Below are 18,616 nucleotides of genomic sequence, written 5' to 3'. Positions count from 1 at the left end.
GGTAACTTTGACTGCCAGTTCAGAATGCATGAGTTGAAATAGGGATGGAAAAAGAGTTTCCTGACATGTGTCTTTTCTAGAAATGTCCTCCTCCTGTCACCCCACTAATACAATGTCCCAATCTCATGGCATTCAAAACTCACAGGAGAGTCTCACATAAACAGGAGTAAAGTCATAGGTTACAGGGAACAGTTATCATAACAAACTCACCCACATCTTAACCTTTAATCTGTGACCAATTCTGCCCTGTTACTGTGAAAAATACTGATGAACCAACCTAAGCCCCTGCACTCAGAGTTCACAATTGAATTGAAGAGAGAAACACAAATACCTAAGTTAGATAGTAACCCTGATACTCAACACAACAGAAAGAGTAGACTGGGCATGGTAGCAGCCAAATTCAAGAGTCAGAATATTGGTGTGGAACCCTAGTCTCATGTTAGAAACTTTCAGAATCTGATATGATCAATAAGAAGACAGTAAAACAAATTAATAAGTAAAACACTAAGTGTTTAAAGATAAATTGGTATTATTAAAAAAGAAAATTGAAAAAACAGAGAATTCAAAGGAACAATAAATATTTGGGCAAAATGCTTCTTTTACGTCTTTCCTGACACCCAGACTAACTTAGGTCCCCAATTTTTTCACCCATAACATGAGTTACTGTAACTGCTTGCTTAATCATCTACCTTTCCTAGTAAACTATTGTAATAATGATTTTTTTTGCATTATTTATAATGAAAAATATATTTTTCCTTTATTTATCATGTTTTGACATCTTAGGGACCACTGATGGGGAGAGACTGTCCCTCCCAGAGCTAGCTAATTCCACCTTTCATATTCAAACCAACCAATCCCAAGTCTATGCCGCATCTCCTTTCTAACTCTCATACATGAAGACAATATTTTTCTTGCCCTGAACCATCCCATGGCCACACACCAGGCAACTGGAAACAGTCCCTATTTCCCAAAGCCTGCTGGAATTATTCAAACTAGCCAGTCTTAAACTGTTGCTCCTATCCTCTTTTTCCTTTCCCATGGAAAACACAGTAAAGGTTATGGTCTCTGTTTTCCTTTCCCTCCTGCTGTTGCCTCCAAAACCCAGTGCACCCCCATGTGTCCCTCCATGACAAGGTGTGCTGACTTCTCTTAAGAAATAAAAGCAATAAGTTTCCCAATTGCAAGAGCCCCTGCATGTTGTCACCTTTATAAATTAAGACTCAGGCACAGATCAACTAAAAGCTCCATGCTCACAACCAGGGTCTGTCTCATATCAGGTTCTTGGTAAACAAATTGTTATTATTTGTGGTTCTTAATCATAAATTCAATTTTTCCATGAAAATTGTAATTCCATGCTGTGCTTAGTCATTCAGTCATGTCTGACCCTTTGTGACCCCATGGACTGTAACCTGCCAGGCTCCTCTGTCCAGGTATTCTCCAGGCAAGAGTACTAGAGTGGGTTGCCAAGCTCTCCTCCAAGGGATCTTCCCAATCCAGGGATCAAATCCATCAAACCGCATTGTAGGCAGATTCTTTATAATCTGAGCCCACCAGGGAAGCCTGAAAATTGCAACATTCGTGTTCAAATGATAGGTTATTCTTTTCATCTTTGCTGCAACATTTGTCTCCTGTGTGTTTTTTAAAGAATGAACTTTAGTGTACTTTTTCACACTATTTAATATCTTATGGTTTCTGTGTTTATGGCTTTTTGTTACACAGTTCTGCAAAGCTGGATTTTCCTGGACCAACTTTTAGGAGGAAGTTTCTGTGGAAGCCATAGAGGTGGGGATGGACCTGGTTTAGCTTTCCACGTTTCTTTGCTCAAGGGCTCCCCCTTCTGTTGTTACAATGAAAGACTAAACGACTAAGCACCGGTAGCCATTTCACCTGGACTCTCAGGATCTGATATAGTTCAGGGAAGGTCTAAAGCCAGCCCTGAGACCCCCAAACACTCCTCAGCTCCATGTTGCCACTGGCCTCTGCTACCAGGGGACCTACCTCTGCATTCCACTCCTTTGCTAGGTTGTTTCTTCCAGAGATCTGCCACTGGAAGATATCATGGCAGAGATCTTCTGCCATGAGCAATTTAGTGATCCACAGACACCCACAACTTCATCTTACTCCTATTCATGGCTGTTCCCACTCAGGGTGGAGCTCTGTCCTGGGAGTGAATATTGGCAGATTATCCTGAGGCTTGCCATTGCTAAGCTGCTCTGACCTTGCTGTTCCCCATGGCTCCACCCACAGCTGCCCGTGCAGGCCACACCCTCACATCATTCAGAGGCTATAGGTTTTCTCTGTATCCCAGATTCACCGAACATGTAGGGATAATATATAGTATATATGTCTCTGTGGGTATGTATCTACTCATATGCATCTACTCATATGTATCTACTCCTGTGCTGTTGGAGATTGCGCGTGAAATGACACAAAGACAAGACACACAAGAGACAGACACAACTCCGGCCGGAGGGAAAGAACTGCGCAAGCAAGCAAGTTTGCGGTTTACTTTTATATAGCCCCCCTGGGCAGAATTCCAGACTGTATGACTAAGCCTTTTCAGTATAGCGCATGTGCATAAATGTTATCGTACAGCAGAAGGGAGTGAAATTCCGGCTTACTGTAGAGTCTGTCCAGAGCCCTTTCTTCCTTCTTATCACAGAAAGGGAATGTTCCCTCGTTTGCAAGGGACCATTAAAGTCAAGGCTGTGTCCAGTCTCCTTGGCAGAACATCTTGTTTGCAAGCACGTTCAGCCCAGGCAGAGAGTCCCGTTTGCAGGCACATCTCCGCTTTCCCTATTGTGGCCACATTAACCCTTCACTGTGCTCCTTTTTGCTTTGTATGACTTCCTGGAGGAAAACTGTTTAAGATGTGAAACTAAGCTTCTATCATGTTTTACAGGAATCAAAACGTCCTCTTGTATAAAATCAGTGAACAGAGCAAGATAAAGTATTGCTTTCATCTTAAAATCAAATGAAAGTTCAAATAGAGGAAGAATGCTAATACCTAGAGTCAACAGTGGCCATGCATTGCTGATTATTTGTATTTTCCAATCCACCTATGTTCCAGGTTTCCAGAAAAAGCACATTTTCCTTTTTATCATAAAACCAAATTAACATTTACATTTATACACACACACACACACACACACACACACACACACACACACACACACGAGGTTTCCCTGATGAGGGAAGAGGATGATTTGGAGGAGAAATGCCTGTAGGAGAGAGGCCTGTCTGTTGCTCATTTCCCTCATCCAGGCGACAGAAGTGAGAGGACTCTTGGGCTGATGGTCACATGATTTCTCTGTCCTTACAGTTCTTTCTAATCTTCCTGACTCTAAATCCCAATCCTCTAGATATAATTTCTGTTTTGCATAGCTTTTCATTGACCCTAGCTTTATCAGTGTTCAGTTCAGTTCACTTCAGTCGCTCAGTTGTGTCTGACTCTTTGCGACCACATGAACTGCAGCAAGCCAGGCCTCCCTGTCCATCACCATCTCCCGGAGTTCACTCAGACTCACGCCCATTGAGTCAGTGATGCCATCCAGCCATCTCATCCTCTGTCGTCCCCTTCTCCTCCTGCCCCCAACCCCTCCCAGCATCAGAGTCTTTTCCAATGAGTCAACTCTTCACATGAGGTGGCCAAAGTACTGGAGTTTCAGCTTTAGCATCATTCCTTCCAAAGAAATCCCAAGGCTGATCTCCTTCAGAATGGACTGGTTGGATCTCCTTGCAGTCCAAGGGACTCTCAAAAGTCTTCTCCAACACCACAGTTCAAAAGCATCAATTCTTTGGCGCTCAGCCTTCTTCACAGTCCAACTCTCACATCCATACATGACCACAGGAAAAACCATAGCCTTGACTAGACAGACCTTAGTCGGCAAAGTAATGTCTTTGCTTTTGAATATGCTCTCTAGGTTGGTCATAACTTTTCTTCAAAGGAGTAAGTGTCTTTTAATTTCATGGCTGCAGTCACCATCTGCAGTGATTTTGGAGCCCAAAAAAATAAACTCTGACACTGTTTATACTGTTTCCCCATCTATTTCCCATGAAGTGATGGGAACAGATGCCATAGGTATAGGAAAAAGTAGTCCAGAATGGTGGTGGCTAAAAGACAAGGGAAAAGTCGACAAAAATAGAACAAAGGAAAGTCTGAGGACCGGAATGAGAACCTCAGGTAGAACAAACAGCACTCTTGGTTGGCCCAATCTACACAGGACAGGCGTAAGGGGAGGAAAAACAAACATATAAAAAGAGGAACCAAACGGCTGGGGGTCTCTCTCTCCCGCATGCGTGCACTTGTTCTCTCTTTCTCTCTCTCTCTTCTCTTCGCATCTTTTGGGTCAGCATGCCCTCACGCCTCAAGGATGTATTTTCCTTTATTTTCTAAATAAAACTGATCTGTCCAAGAACTATAACACAGACTGTCCAAGAGCTGTGACACGCCGAGGGCTTTAATGTCTGTTGCCGCAAATCTTTGTTGTGAGGAGACAGAACCGAGGAGATTACACTCCCCTGACATCAGGAACATACTATCCTATGCCTTCAGCCTGGTTCTCCCTATTCCCCTGGTGCCTCTGTGCCTTTCTGGCTCCTTCCCCAGGCATCACGGTGGGTATTTCCTCTCTTCCCTCACTTCATCATCACAGCTCCTGAGACTTCCTCCCACCTGCCTAAGCCAGTGCTTTGGTCTTGATCTCTGACCATGAGTTTTCTTCTCCATCACAAGATCCTGCTTCCTTTCTCTTTTCATATTTTTGGGACAATTATCTGGTGAATATTTTAAAGCAATGACAGATTTCAATTAGTCCACATATGTACATCTAAACCTTAAAAACAACCATGGAAGACATTAATATAGATTAAATAAAGCTAATTTTCAACTAGCAAGTCATATAAAACACAAATATTTCTTTATGGAAAACTCACCTAGAACTAATTTGATGAGCAAAATTTCAGCTTTTGGAAAATTGGCATTGGATGACTTTATTTCCCTAAAAAAAATAATGTGAAGGCCCAGAGTGAGCTTGAGGGACTCAGAATGTTTTGAGTTCTCATTACCAAAGCTTTAATTTAGGTCTCTTAAATTCTCTCCAGAGCAGATAGTTTCAGTTCAAGGTGAATGAGAGGGACCATAAAATATGCCAGAGGCTCCCTGCCTCTTTAGGAGGTGGTCTTCTTTCTCACTTCCCCATCCCTCATTACCCAGAGAGCTGGTTAGAGATAGGATGAAGGAGGAGAAATTACCTACTCATTCTTCATGGTCCAACTGAGAATTGAAGGAGTTTCCCTGTGAGTGACAGGACAGGCCCAGAACAGCTCTGTTCCTCTAGGCAGAGGCAGAGGCAGACAGTGAGGAGGAACACAGCAGTGTGACTCTGGGTCCATGGGGAGCCCAAGATAGAGTGTGATACCCAGAAGCAGTGCACTGTGGTCCCATTGACATCTGCTCTGCCTGGTACAGGGGACTCTCCTCTGCCAGCAGAACATCACTACTGAGATTCTGTCAACCCTCCACGGAGTTCAAACTTTTTCCAGATACATCTAGCCTATGCTTCTATCTCTCTATTAATGTTTTTCAATTAGTGCTCATGGAAATATTGAATAAAGTCTGAAAGAATGTGAAAAACCATTTCTTCTGCTTTTGGAACTGGATATAAAAAAGGTATGGTTTATCCCTTGTTGAGCTTTTGTGTTTAAGCCCTGACACTTGCACGCCAGGAATTCAGGGGAGAGAGAGTGTGTGCTGTGTGTTCTCACGAGGCTTATAAGGTACTTGGTGTACAGACACAGAGGGAAAAGTCTCAGGGCCTGGCAACCCTTCCTCAGGAAGCAGGATGCAGACAGATGTTATAGACCCCTTTACAGATGCTGATTTTCCCTCACCCAAAAAAGTTGATAAGCACATACCAGGCATTCCAAAGTGTTTGTAAATGGAAATAACTCTGCAGGGTACTATGTTACTACTGAATTTTTTTCTGGAATGGCTGGATTTAATTCTGATAACAACTGGAACAAACCTAATTTGCAACAGCATTCTTTCCTTTATATGGCAAGCTTCTCCTTTCAGGCTCCCCAGCCTTTCTCCTCTGGTGCCTCACCAGCTCCCACCGCAGCCTCCTGCATGAGGCTCCTGCTCTCACATCACCTTCATCCTGGCTCATTCCTAACTGTAGACTCATCTTAGAGGAGTTGACACGAATGACAAGATTGTCCTGGGCTTGCCTTCAGGGGATGCAGGAATTCCAGGATGAGCCACTACGGCTCTGACAGGGGCAGGTGGTCCTTGCACAACCTATGCATGCCAGGTCACTATTGGCATTCCCTGGCCTCCTCGCTGTCTCCACCAAGGAGGCCTTGGGAATGATTGGAATTCTTCTAGGACCAGCATTGCAGGTTGAGCTACAGAGCATTTAGAAGAGGAGATTCTTAGATCTTGGGATCAGGAACTTTTTACTCAGGTAACTTACCGGGGTCCAGTCCCGGTTGGATCCAGGGTATCCTCAGAGGGACGGCGTCAGCGACCTAGACAAATAATTTATTTAGAGATATAGAAAGAGATAAAGAAGGAATATAGCAGTTAGGAAAATATAGGAGAGAAAGAAGCTTATATTCCTTGGTTTACACAGAAAATCGATAAAGTCTCGAGACAAGAGACTTGTACCGTCTACGTAGGCCGCAGGCGCCCTCCCGGTCTCCTGAGGGAGTGAAGATGCAGGGCGCCTTCCCGTTCAGATCTTAGAAGCCCAGGCAAATTAGTAGACACAGAGGACCTCTGTGCTCCAGATGGGAACGAGCTTGAAAGAAGAGCAAGAAAGAAAAGACGACACAGGGAAACTAGACTTTCGAGAAAATGGCCCCATCTTTCTTTCTATTGATAAAGGTTAGTCAATCAGAAAACTTGTTTTCCCTAAAGATCTACTTAGTCTTAAGATAGTGATAAAGATACATTCTTATATAGCAAGGATACAACGATTTATAACAAAGAAAGAGGAGTACAGTGATTCATAACAAAGAGAAAATTCATTAACTCAAAAGTCTAGTATTGCTAACATCAAAACTATTATACTTCTTTTTCGACATTCCAATTACATTGATTAATACACTCCCAGGTGCCTGAGGATATGGAGGCCTGGTGGCAATCATTAACTCAATAATGAAACCCTTCACCAACATGATTTTTATCTTTAGAAAAGCCCTATGCTAACTAAGACTTTCCAAATACTCCAAACTCTGTGCTGTTTATGGTTGAGAGGTTGTAAGCAATCATGTGCATAGTAGCAAGAGTGTGGATAATCCTGTCACACAAGCTAGTCTGCCAGCAGAGAGGTTTGACCTGAGACACTCCTTCTATATGCAGGAGACTACTAACTGGAGCTCTAAGTTAATTTTCCAGAGAAAGGTGGTCGGGGATAGCCCCTGTTAATGTCAGAAAAGTGTAGTATAACAGACAGATTTTGGTTTTGGGGGTAGATGCTCGAGCATATCTAGGTTACATCTTGAGTCTTGATCCTGTCCGCATGACCTTATCATGGGTGGGGTCGGGGAGTCCCTCGAGTTCTGACCCGCCTTTGCCCATCAGGGCTCTTCCTCATGACCTTTGCCATGGGTGGGATCTCCTGTGCTGGCTCCTGGCAGTCACTGTTATGCTAAGAAATCAAAGGCTCCTGGGGAAATGTCTTTCTGCCTGGAGGCCCAGCCACATCCCTGCTTTGGGCCCCCATGATTCCCAGGCTATCCTCTCAGCTTCTTCCCTGTCTCTGCTCTGGCTCAGCCCTGCAGCTGGGGCTCTAAGACTCTGAGTCCATCTTCTGCAGCCCCAGGGAAGCTGCAGGGCCAGGCAGCTCTGTCCCTGAGAGCAGGAAGCAGTGATGGATGGAGGAAGGAAGGGAGAAAACTTTGTAGTTTTCCTTATCCCCATACCAGACTCTTGGCTGTTTTTGATAATAGAGATGTTTCTAAAGTAAAGGAAGAAGAGGGATTGACTGTTGGGGGCAGCTAGCAGTTTCAATCACAGTATGACTCTGTAGGAAACAGTAGTTGGACCTCTGGATACCTAGATGCAGCATGTCCTGGGTATGTGGTATTACAATTGACAGGAGCACCCCTGTGACCTTCACCACAAAAAGTGAGGAAACATACCTATGATGCCACCTCCCTGGATCCAGATGTGAGGAGGTGCCAATGACCCAAGTGAGGTAGAAACATCGATTTGGCAATCAGCTTGGGAGTTCCCAAGTGCTTCTCTTGTGGCTCAGCTGGCAAAGAATCCACCTGCAATGCAAGAGATCAAACCCTGGGTTTGATCCCTGGGTTGGGAAGATCCCCTGGAGATGGGAAAGGCTATTCACTCCAGTATTCTGGCCTGGAGAATTCCATAGACTGTATAGTCCATGGGGTCACAAAGAATCAGAAATGACTGAGTGACTTTCACTTGGGAGTCCCCAAAGGTATGGCTTTGGTCGGAGTGTGCACTCTATTTGAAAGATGCTATGGGGACTTCCTGAGGGGAAACTACTGATTAGGCCTTATTTATAATTGAGGAAAACTGTGAAAACATCTAAAATTGGAGCTTTAAGAAAGCTCATTGATGGAGCTCACAAAGCTGGTGGTTGCCTTTTGCCACATATCTTCTCTTCTTTGTGCCCGAGTCCCAAACATGGTGACTGCAGATCAGCAGCCTGTGTTCTGACGGTGTTGTAGATGGAAGCCAGAACTAAGGATGGAGAAGGGGCAAGGGGAAAGGGGCTTAGGTTCTTGAGGACATTATGGAGCTACCAAGTCGCCCTGAGCTAGTCCCTGCAGATGTTCAGGATGTGAAACAATAAGTTCAGTCTTCTAGTTTACTTAAGCACTGTTATTTCAGCCAAACTGAATTCAAGTCAAACTGAATTTCTAACACAGACACATACACAGACAAAAGCAAGGTATGCTACAAATACATGCCAGAGCTGTTACCGAGTCCAAGCTAGCTCTGCTTACAGCATGACAAGTCAATAAACTGGAGACAAGATATTGAGGGAAGGAATATGACTTTATTCAGCAAGCTGGCAGACTGTGTCTCAAAATAACCATCTTTTGGAGTCTGGATGCCAGTATCAAGAATGGTAGGGAAAGGTGAGGAAGTAAAGTAAAAAGACCATTCATCCTGCAAATTTCTCCTGGAATGGCCAACCCAGGGTGGGGTTATATTAATTTCTTCTTTCTGTAGACATCCACAAGGTCCTGAACAAAGTCACTTTGGTTTAACATTCAATCAAAAAGGCAGGATTTCCCGAGGCAAGTTGTTCTGTATATACAGTGTATACAGAAGAGGCAGATAAGTAAAGGAGCTTCTCATCACAAAAGGAGCCCTAAAAGTTCCAGCTAACCCTGGAAAAGAAAAGGTAGCTGCTGTCACTTAAAGAAAGAAGTTTGTGTGAGTGAACCTGAGTATCCAACTCCTTTCAGACCTTCCCTGACCTCAGACTAATTGAGATTCCTTGTGAAGAGAATATTATACCCCATCCTTATTGTAACTAATTAATATTGCTTCATTTACTGGTCTAAAAGCTTCAATTCAATCCACAATGAATCCTCATGTGTGGTCTCCAGGGCATATTTGATTAGTAAATAAAGCATTAAAGAGATTTTTATGGTGATTATAAGAAGAGCATATTTAGAAAGCAAGTTATGTCAATTAGATGTTGTTTGTTGATACTGCAGCTACTGATGCTGCTACTGATGGTGATGTTGAAGAGAATAGTGACTAAATGTGAATCAGCCTCTAGACTAATGGCCTCTTAGCCAAGCCTGCCCCTGCTTCCATGGATGTTGCCATCTCCTGGTGGTAAAGGGCATATTCATGGAATGTCAGAGCCTTGGCAGTTGTACCCTCTCCTCCTTTCCTCATATACCTTAAATAAGATGTCAGTGTTTGCATATATATCCTCTTAATGTTGGACATTTAGACAGTAATTGATTTTTCCTTTACAGTTGATTTCCAACTGTAAATGAGCTGCTGAACTGCTTTAAAGAGTGTGCTTTTGTGCACATGTAAGTGTTTGACTACTTAACAAATTTTTAAATTGTTGAGACAGACAGTATGCCATTTTTTGTTGTAATAGTAATGGAAATTTTACCCACAATGACTATATGACAATTGACACTCCACCATAGTCTATAGTCTATATAGTAATATCTCTTTATCAAACTCACTTAGTATTTAATATTATAAAAATATTGCTTTTCATATTTGCCAAAATGATATTAAACTGTTTATTTAAATTATAGTTCTCCAAATAACTATAAGGTTTGACATCTCATTTTACACTTATTTACTGTGTGAATTTTTTCTATTGTGAAGAGCCTGACCATTCACCTATTCAGCTCCTTCTTTTTTTAAGGATAAATAATATTGCATTACATGTGTATACCACATTTCCTTTATCCTTTTGTCAATGGATATTTAGATATTATTAGTTTCCATATCTTGGCTATTGGGAACAATGCTGCAGTGGACAGGGGATACAGATATCTCTTCAAAAACCTGATTTCAATTTTTTTGGATATATGATCCAGATTGTTGGATCATACGGTAGTTCTTATCACCATCAAAACTCTAATGGCATTTTTACAGAATTAGAAAAACAGCTTTTAGGATGGCTACCATAAACTTTTTTTTTTTTTAAGATAAGCTTTGGAGAGGGTGTAATAAAACTTCAACTCGTATATTCTTGGTGGGAGTATAAAATGGTGTACTCACTATGAAAAAAATGGTTCCTCAACAGTTAAAAATAGAAACACTATGAGCATTCTCATACAAGTTTTCATGTGGATATATGTTTTCATGTCCCTTGGAGACAAATCCAGAAGTGGAATTGCAGGACAATATGGCAACTCCACGTTTCATATTTGGAGGAACTATCAAATTGTTTCCCAAAGTGGTTGTATTATTTTATATCCACACCAGCAATGGGTTCCAATTTCTTCACAACTTTGTAAACTCTTGCTATTTTCTGTCTTTTTTTATTATAGTCATCCAAGTAGGTGTGAAGTAGAGTCCCATTCTGGTTTTGATTTGCATTACTCCGCAGCTAATTATGCTGAGTGTCTTCATGCGCCACTGTGAATTTATGTATTTTCTGGGAGAGGTGCCTATTCGGAGCCTTTATCCACTTTTAATTTGGTTATATGTCCTTTACTTTATTGAGTTGTTGAGTTCTTTTTATACTCTGCATGTGTGTGTGCTGAGTTGCTCAGTCATGTCCAACTCTTTGTGACCCTATGGACTGTAGCCCACCAGGCTCCTCTGTCCATGGGATTCTCCAGGCAAGAATACTGGAGTGGGTTGCCATGTCCTCCTCCAGGGGATCTTCCTGACCCAGAGATGGAACAAGCATCTCTTAACATCTCCTGTTTTAGCAGGTAGGTTCTTTACCACTAGCACCACCTGGGAAGACTTTATTGTCTGTATACAATCTCTTAAATCAGATTTATGATTCACAAATACTTCTTCCCATTCTGTGGATTATATTTTCTCTTTCCTGACAGTGTCCTTTGAAGTATAAAAGTATTACATTTTGATGATTCAATTTGCCTGAAGCTCAGCTATGAGCCAGGTAGCAGAAATGAAAGTGGGCCTAGCCCAGATCCTAGTTTTATACACTGTGACACTCAGGCCATTCTGTCTCTCTTAGCCATGGACTGAGCCAGACGGACTGGGCACGTTCAGACTTCAGTACCCCTCAGCCTAGACTATTTAAACATTTACTTAAGATTTGCTTACAGAAGAGGCTGAGACATAAATGAAGACAAGGATGAGGCAGACTCACCCTCTCCAGAAGGTAGCTGAGTGACAACGAGTTATCATTCAGGCTTGTCCCTCTGGGGTACCAAATCTCATGCCAAGCATTTTATTTTGTTTTAATTGCTAGAAAATTATTTTACAATTTTGTGTTGGTTTCTGCTGTACAACAACATGAATCAGTCAATGAGGCGGGGAAAGGGAGGCAGGCTCAGGCCCTTCCCTCCTGAGCCTACCTCCCCTCCCCCCATTCCATTCCTTTAGGCCATCTGTAGTGAGGTGGGTGAACCTCGAGCCTCTTATACAGAGTGAAGTATAAGACCAGAAAGAGGAAAACAAGTATCATATATTAATGCATAAATGTGGAATCTAGAAAAAGGGTACTGATGATCCTAGTAGAGAACAAACTTGTGGACACAGCAGGGGAAGGCGCAGGTGGGATAAATTGAGAAAGTGGCCTTGACATATATACACTATCATGTGCAAAATAGATAGTGGGAAGGCCCTAAATAACACAGGGAGCCCACCCTGTCACTCTGTGACGCCAAGCATTTTAAATCAAATGGAAGGAGTTCTATTAAATGTACCTTTCTCCATCTACTCGAATTTCAAATAATTTTCAAATGTGGTCATAATGGTACGCAGAAAAATTAAAATAATTTACATGTAGCATGATGGATTAAACTGACCAGTCTGCTGGTGGCCTAAAATGCTCAGCCCAGGGATCCCCAGGTTCTTCCGGTGACTTCTTGGGCTAAGAGGACCCAGGGCTCACAGTCCATGATTGCTCAGGGCAATCCCATTGAGAAGCTCTTTTAAGCAATCACTCTTCTGTGATTCCCTTTCTGGAAAATTCTGGTAGCTCAACCCTTTCTCAGACTCCATTCTTACCAAGGCATCCTATGTCTGTGTGTTGCAAGGACTCTGAGCTGTAAGGGATTTCAAGAGAATGAGATGGACAATGTCAAGGGCATCTTGTAAGTAAGCAACAGAGCTTTCTTGTCATGAGAAGGGAAGTAGGAAGGTATCAGGATCCAGTAAAAACCTTGGGTGATCAGAACAAACAGGACACATCATAGGTCTTCAGAACCCCATGAAGAGAAGAGGAAGAGGAAAATCACTCTTGAGGTTCTTCTATGGATTTCTCTGTGATACCAAAGGTCTGGGTCAGCAACAGCCCCAGAGCCTCCGCAGAACCTGGAGCCCTGCAAAGACTGGCTGCAGCTGTCAGAGCTCTGGGGTCTGCACTGGTGGGACCTGCAGTGCCTGTGGTGGCTCAGGCAGCAGCCCCCACACCCAGAGCTGCAGCAGCCCCTGTAGCTGACACCGCAGCAGGAGGAGACTGGGGGGCTCTTCCAGGTTCACTTTAGAGGGCACTTAGAGGCACAGCACTTGGGGGGTGAACTTGGGAGGTGGCTGGCACTGCTGCTGGTTCTGTTGGCAAGATATCTTGGCAAGAGATCTATCAACCTGCAAGAGAATAATTAGAGGTTTTGATAGGTTAAGTCAAGAGTCATGCTCTTCATCTCCTTTAATGAATTTAATGAGTTCATGATAAATACATTCTGAGACACGTTGCAAAGCATCCAGAGGGAAATAATATATTTTTTTCCCCAAGTTAAAAGTACATAGATTTAAATCCAAATGTAGTGAACATTTCATTCTCCTTGGAAGCAGGGATTTCTCCATCTTCAAAGACCTGCATGCAGAATTCAAATCTCTCAAGTGCCATCCTCTTAATATAAACAGGCCCCTAATCTCAGTGAAGTCAATACACACCTTTTAACCCAGGACAGCTTCCAGAGTGGTAGAATGCTAATGACTTCTTAGTGCTGTGTTGTTAGTTGCTCAGTTGTGTCCAATTCTTTGTGATGCCATGGATGGTAGCCCTCCAGGCTCCTCTGTCCTTGGGATTCTCCAGGCAAGAATACTGAAGTGGGTAGCTGTTCCCTTCTGCAAGGGATCTTCCTGACCCAGGAATCAAACCCAGGTCTCCCACACTACAGGCATTCTTTAATGCCTGAGCCACCAGGGAAGCCCCAACTTCTTAAGTCACAGTCTTTCCCTCCCTTCTGAATGTTATTCCTGCTCAGTGTAGCAGGAATCAAAGACAGACCCTCTTTCCAAAGCCTCCCTCCTTCCTCCCCACCTTCTGCTCTGCTCTTAACCTCCCAGCAGTCAACTCCTCCCCAGTCCTGCTCAGAGTCCCACTGGCTCCACTTCCCACTCACCCTCGTCACAGGCAGGAGTCCCTGGGGAGTCAGAGTTGATGAGATGCTAGAGCCAGGATGTCTTTGGCTCCAGAATTGGCCCAGGAGGGGCAGGAGGTGGTTCTTATACAAACAGGCATGTGCTGGGTCATTCCTGGCATTCCCCAGCTTCCTTGTCCCTGCCTCCCAAGAGACCATGGGAGCTTCCAGAATCTCCTCTAGGGCAGGGGCTAAGGGGTTTCACCAGCCACAGCCTCCTTCAGGCTGAATACTGAGGAACTGACTGTGGATCCCCAAGGATCCAGGCCCTGGATGAAGACTCATGGAGTGACTCCTAAGGAAACCAGAGAAGTGTTTTAGCCCATCTTTCTCCAATCCCCAAATAAGGTCTTTGAGCCTGCTTCCATGGCCTGGCTGGTTTCTTGAGGACTGGCTCAGGAACCGTGTTCCTCCTTTCTGATACACTCGACACTTTCTTCCCTCCCTGGTCAGATCCTCATTCCTGATGCCTGTGTCCCTGGGTAACACGATCATCAGAGGACCAGTGTGGTTCTTCAAGTTCCTTTGGTGGCAATGACGACTGTGACGAAATCCCTTCCCTCATACTATTTAACACAGCAGTTCTCTTATACATATATCCTCTCTCAAATTGAAGCCATGATATCAGGGATCAAAGTATAGCTCTGCTGTTTATGAACTATGTGTGTGTGTATGTGTGCTCAGTCTTGTCCAACTCTTTGCCACCCCATGACTGTAGCCCGCCAGGCTCCTCCGTCCATGGAATTCTCCAGGCAAGAATACTAGAGTAAGTTGTCATTCCCTTCCCCAGAGGATCTTCCCAACCCAGAGACTGAACCCAGGTCTACATTGCAGGTAGATTCTTTACCATCTGAACCACCAGGGAAGCCCCATATAAAAACTTAAGCATAGTTATTTGGTAGGTGAAATGCATGCAGCCCCATCAACCTCATCATATCAACAAATTAACAAAAATCTTCATCAATTTTCAGTAAAATATATAGAATTAGCTGTGACCTTGCGTATTCCACTGACAACCACATGACAGATGGCCTTTGTCTTCCATTCACTGTGATTTCTGTTAGCCCAGCAGATGCAGGTCATATTTTGACATTGTCCCACTCCCCAACCAAGTCCTACCTCAGCTTCACTCCCTTCTTACCCAGCACTCTGTGCTGCAGATGCCATGAGGTTCTCTCAAGAGTTCCGTGTCACACGCCATGGTCCCAGCTTCATTCTTCCATTCCTTACCCATCCCATTTCCATTATCCAGGAAGCTCAGCTGAATCAACACACATAAAACAGAAGGCAAAGACTTCATTCCCATCAGGGAATCTACAGAGCAGTGCACGTCCATGTGCCCATCACTAGCACATAGGATCTATTGAGTTGTTCAGTTGTCCATCTGTCTCTCTGAGCTAGTCAAAAGCAGTTCTATGTGTGTCTGCATTACCACTGTCCACAAAGGATAAATCCTGAGTGCAGGGTATGTGAGCTGAATGAGTAAATAAAAGTAGAATGGCAGCCAGTGGGCCTGAGCTATGGGTAATGGGATTGTCACTGAAATTTCCTGCTTCCTCTTTGTCCTTCCTCAAAATCTGTGTCTCAGGAAACACTGACAGCCTGGTCCTGGGAGGATGTGGTCCTGTCACCTTGGGCTGAGCTTGAGGACACACACCTGGGCTCTGCAACAGAAAGCTCAGCGTAAAAGGGCTCGGGTCCTGGGATCCAAGGTCCACAATCACCTCAACAAGAGCCTCTCCGGCTTGCACAGACTCAGGTGAGTGTCCAGCTGAGCTGAAGGGGCTGAGCAGATGAACCTGTGCTTCAGCCAGGAGAGGGCAGTGGGAAGACAGGATGGAGGTGGCAAAAACGGGCCCATGGTGAGCAGCAAGGGCGGGATTGTGAGGAAGAAGAGTCCACAAGCCATGTCGGGGGGTTTGTGGTGCAGCAGACCTCAGCATCTCTCCTTCCTCATTTTCCCAGACCTGCACCCTTTTCCTCCTCACACCCTCAGTGATCTTGCTCCTCACCTGGTGTCTGGAATGTGCTTAGTCACTCAGTCATGTCCCATTCTTTATGACCCCATGGACTGGAGCCCACCATGCTCCTCAGTCCATGGCGATTCTCCAGGTAAGAATACTGGAGTGAGTTGCCATGCATTCCTCCAGGGGATCTTCCTGACCCTGGGATCAAACCCAGGTCTCCTCCCTTGCAGGCATATTCTTACCATCTGAGCCACAGGGAAGCCCAGGATACTGGATTGGTAGGCAGGGGAGATCTTTGCCAGGGGATCTTCCCAACCCAGGAATCGAACCAGGGTCTCCTGCACTGCAGAAGGATTGGATGTCTAAACAGAAGAGAGATTTATGCGACTCTAGTTGTGTGTCACTATTTCAAATCCTAAAAGATGATGCTTTGAAAGTGCTGCACTCAATATGCCAGCAAATTTGGAAAATTCAGCAGTGGCCACAGGACTGGAAAAGGTCAGTTTTCATTCCAATCCCAAAGAAAGGCAATGCCAAACAATGCTCAAACTACTGCACGATTGCACTCATCTTACACGCTAATAAAGTAATGCTCAAGATTCTCCAAGCCAGGCGTCAGCAATACGTGAACCGTGAACTTCCTGATGTTCAAGCTGGTTTTAGAAAAGGCAGAGGAACCAGAGATCAAATTGCCAACATCTGCTGGATCATCGAAAAAGGAAGAGAGTTCCAGAAAAACATCTACTTCTGCTTTATTGACTATGCCAAAGCCTTTGACTGTGTGGATCACAATAAACTGTGGAAAATTCTGAAAGAGATGGGACTATCAGACCACCTGACCTGCCTCTTGAGAAACCTGTATGCAGGTCAGGAAGCAACAGTTAGAACTGGATATGGAACAGACTGATTCCAAATAGGAAAAGGGGTATGTCAAGGCTGTATATTGTCACCCTGCTTATTTAACTTATATGTAGAGTACATCATGAGAAACGCCAGGCTGGAAGAAGCACAAGCTGGAATCAAGATTGCTGGGAGAAATATCAATAACCTCAGATATGCAGATGACACCACCCTTATGGCAGAAAGTGAAGAAGGACTAAAGTGCCTCTTGATGAAAGTGGAAGAAGAGACTGAAAAGTTAGCTTAAAGCTCAACATTCAGAAAACGAAGACCATGGCATCTGGTCCCATCACTTCATGGGAATTAGATGGGGAAACAGTGGAAACAGTGTCAGACTTTATTTTGGGGGGCTCCAAAATCACTGCAGATGGTGATTGCAGCCATGAAATTAAAAGATGCTTACTCCTTGGAAGGAAAGTTATGACCAACTTAGATAGCATATTCAAAAGCAGAGACATTACTTTGCCAACAAAGGTCCATCTAGTCAAGTCTACGGTTTTTCCAGTGGTCATGTATGGATGTGAGAGTTGGACTGTGAAGAAGGCTGAGCACCGAAGAATTGATGCTTTTGAACTGTGGTGTTGGAGAAGACTCTTGAGAGTCCCTTGGACTGCAAGGAGATCCAGAGGAGATCAGTCCTGGGTGTTCATTAGAAGGAATGATGCTGAAGCTGAAACTCCAATACTTTGGCCACCTCATGCGAAAAGTTGACTCATTGGAAAAGACCCTGATGCTGGGAGGAATTGGGGGCAGGAGGAGAAGGGGACGACAGAGGAGGAGATGGCTGGATGGCATCACCGACTCGATGGACGTGAATCTTGCTCAACTCTGGGAGTTAGTGATGGACAGGGAGGCCTGACGTGCTGCGATTCATGAGGTCGCAAAGAGTCGGACACGACTGAGCGGCTGAACTGAACTGAACTGGACTGAACTGTGTGTCATGTGCACTGCCTGCCTGCAGGGGGCGCCATTCACACTCTATCTGTAGGGTGTATGCAGTGTCTCTGGAGACTCACCTGGAAGTCTGTCAGCTTTCTTTCCTTCCAGGAGAGAGATGAAACAAAGACAACTCATTAGTCACATTTAACTCCAAATCAGTTCCCATCTCTCTTCTGATCCTGACTCCAGGAGCAATTGGTCTGAGGGGAAGTTCTAAGTTCATATATATATATATATATGCACACACATACACACACACATGCATACATATTCTGTCCTTTTGTCCTTTCAATGACATTTTGCAGATGCTGACTCTATGACTCTCAGCCCACAGTGTAAGGAGCCTGAAGGCAGCAAGGAAACAGAAAGGCCTTTGGGCAGAGATGATCTGGATTAAGACTGTTGATCAACCCCGAGATTTTCTCTTTTCCTCCTTTGATTTATAGTTAAGAGGAAAAAAGGGGGACCTGACATGGAGAGTGGAGACAGTGAAGGGTCATCATCTGAGTGGCAGATCCTCAAACTCTCCAGCCCTAGGCCTTCAACATTCCCTCGGTAGATTCCCAGACGTGTTTCTGATAGAAGGGAGCTGAGTAGTCCCTAAGCTGCTCAAATGTCTGCCCTTGACCCTCAGGACTTTTGAAGTCTGGGTGTTTATAATTCTTCATTCATTCGAACAACATGCATTGAGTACACATTTCAGAAAAGTGTTGAACACAGAGAAATCAGCACTGTATCAGACACAGCTCCCAGCCTTGAGAAGCTTATAG

This window comes from Ovis canadensis, chromosome 1 (assembly GCF_042477335.2).
Source record: "Ovis canadensis isolate MfBH-ARS-UI-01 breed Bighorn chromosome 1, ARS-UI_OviCan_v2, whole genome shotgun sequence".
NCBI classification, from domain to species: Eukaryota; Metazoa; Chordata; class Mammalia; order Artiodactyla; family Bovidae; genus Ovis; species Ovis canadensis.
Note: the sequence above shows the minus strand (reverse complement) of the source record.